Source organism: Octopus bimaculoides, chromosome 10 (genome assembly GCF_001194135.2).
Source record: "Octopus bimaculoides isolate UCB-OBI-ISO-001 chromosome 10, ASM119413v2, whole genome shotgun sequence".
Classification (NCBI taxonomy): domain Eukaryota; kingdom Metazoa; phylum Mollusca; class Cephalopoda; order Octopoda; family Octopodidae; genus Octopus; species Octopus bimaculoides.
The window spans coordinates 47,744,084-47,746,773 of NC_068990.1; positions in this window are offsets into that span (position 1 = coordinate 47,744,084).

Consider the following 2,690-nt stretch of genomic DNA (forward strand, 5'->3'; position numbering starts at 1 on the left):
AAGCAGCTTATCATTATGCAATGCCAACTAACTATTAAAATTACTATAGGTAAGTTTTATTTATACTGCTATCATTAATTTAATCTTTATTTAAGTTGGCAAGTTGGCAGAATCGTTAGAGCGCTGGACAAAATACTTAGTGGCATTTCATCTGTCATTACATTCTGATTTTAAATCCGCTGAGGTTGACTTTGCCTTTCATCCTTTTTGAGGCTGATAAAATAAGTACCAGTAGAATACTGGGGCTGATGTAATTGACTTATCCCCTTCCCCGAAATTGCTGGCCTTGTGCCAAAATTTGAAATCATTAATTTAATTATTATTTACCCTTATTATTGCTTGATTGGCAATATTGTTAGACCACTGCTTTGCAGTATTTGTTGCAGTTCTTTATGTTCTAAGTTCAAATCCCAATGAGATCAACTTAACCTGTCATCTCTCAGGCATTGATAAAATAAAGAACCATTTTCATGCTGAAGTCAATATAATTGACTAACCCCCTTCCCTTAATTTTAGGCTTTGTGTCCATGTTAGAAACAATTATTATTATTATGACATGGCAGTAAGGTGGTGAGTTGGTGGAATCATTAACATGCCAGACAAAATGCTTAGTGGCATTTCATCTGTTTATATTTTGTTGTGTCTTGAGAGAATCCTCTGTCTTTATGTTCTGAGTTCAAACTCTGCCAAGGTCAGCTTTGCCTTTCTTTCTTTCTTTCTTTCAGGAGTCAATGTAATTGACTTATCCCCTTACCCAAAATGTTGGCCTTGTGCCAAAATTTGAAATCATTATTACATGGCAGTAAGACAGTGAGCTGGCAGAATCAGTAACATGCCTGACATAATGCTTAATGACATTTTGCCTGTTTGTACATTCTGAGTTCAAATTCCACTGCAAAAATTTGAAACCATTATTATTATTATTATTATTATTATTATTATTATTATTAAGGCAGCGACCTGGCAGAATCATTAGTATGCCAAACAAAATACTCTGCGGCATTTTGTCTATCTTTACATCCTGTGCTCAAATTCTGCTGAGATCAGCTTCGCATTTCATCCTTTGGGGTCATGCCAGTAAGTTACTGTGATCAATGTAACCGACAAGCCCCTGCCCCTAAAATTTCAGGTCTTGTACCAATAGTAGAAAGAATTATTATTATTACTGTACTTCTCAGAGCTCTCAGTCTTACTTGCTCTGGGTGATTCTGTGAGAGCAGAGAGCAACCTGCTGTCAGACATCACACAGAGTCTCTTTCTGCAAATTATAAGCTTTGGTACTTGGATGTTAACTTATCATGGAAGACACTCAACACCCAAGCACTAATCTCAAAATCCTGGCTCTCCCCAATTTCTCTGACATATTTCTTGAACGTGGTTGTTAGTACTCCAAGTGCCCCTACAACTACTGGGATAATAGTTACTCTCCTCATTGCCCACATTCTTGCAGTTTCGTCTTTTAGTAGTCTGTATTTTTCCATCTTTTCCAGCTCTTTATCATCTACATGTGCATCCTCAGATATGACAATATCTATGATCTTCGTTTCCTTTATTCTTTTATCTACCATAACAATGTCTGGTTGCTGAACATCGATTAGGGACTCACACTGGATTGTAAAATCCCACAGGGTCTTATAGTCATTGTTCTTAGTGATGCCCTCTGGTTTATGCTTGTACCATTTCTGTGTTCTGTCCAGAGTGTACTTTTCAAACAGTCTCCAGTGAACAAACTTAGCCACATTATCGTGTGTCAACTTGCCTTTCATCCTTTCAGGGTTGATAAAATAAGTACCAGTTGAGCACTGGGGTCAATCTGAAATTGTTGGCCTTGTGCCAAAATTTGAACCCATTATTATAACTATAATTATTATTATCATTACCGCTGCCTCAGTGAAGGCAGAGGTATTGTTTTCAGTTACGTTTGTTTGTTTATCCATGGACAAGATATCTCAAGAACTGCTGGATGGATTTGGATGAAACTTTCAGGGATGTTTGCCCTTATGACTGGCATGAACTGATTAAATTTTGGGATTGATCCGGTACTGGACAAAGATTCTGGATTATTTTCTCGTTTTTTTCTTTACTTAATTTTTGAAAGTGGTTGGGTTCATTTTTAGTATTCTTGTTCACGAGAGCAGTCAAATTTATTTCAGATATTCTCATTTTAAAAATCATCTTCAGCTAAACAGTGAGAGGACGTTGGTGTTACCTTGCCAGAGGTTTGCACTCTCTGAGTGCTCTTGTTATTATTACTATAATAAGGCAGCAAGCTGGCAGAATCATTGGCACACCGGAATAAATGCTTTGCGGCATTTTGTTCGTCCTTACATTCTGAGTTCAAATTCTGCTGAGGTCAACTTTCAGGGTAAATAAAGTAAGTACCAGTGAAACACTGGAGTCAATGTAATCGACTAGCTACTTCCCACCAAATTTCAGGCCTTGTGCTTATAGTAGAAATTATTATCATTATTATTTTATGTTTGACTTTTGCTTTGCATTTGTACAAGTTGGATCCAAGTCTCACCCAGAGACCTCAAGAGACAACAAGTTAGAAGTTCATGTAGGTGTTATGCCTAGGGTACCATATATTTGGATTTGTACAGTGTTGTTCTAGAGAATGTTTAAGAAACCGTAAGAAAATTATTATTATTATTATTATTATTATTATTATTATTATTATTATTATTATT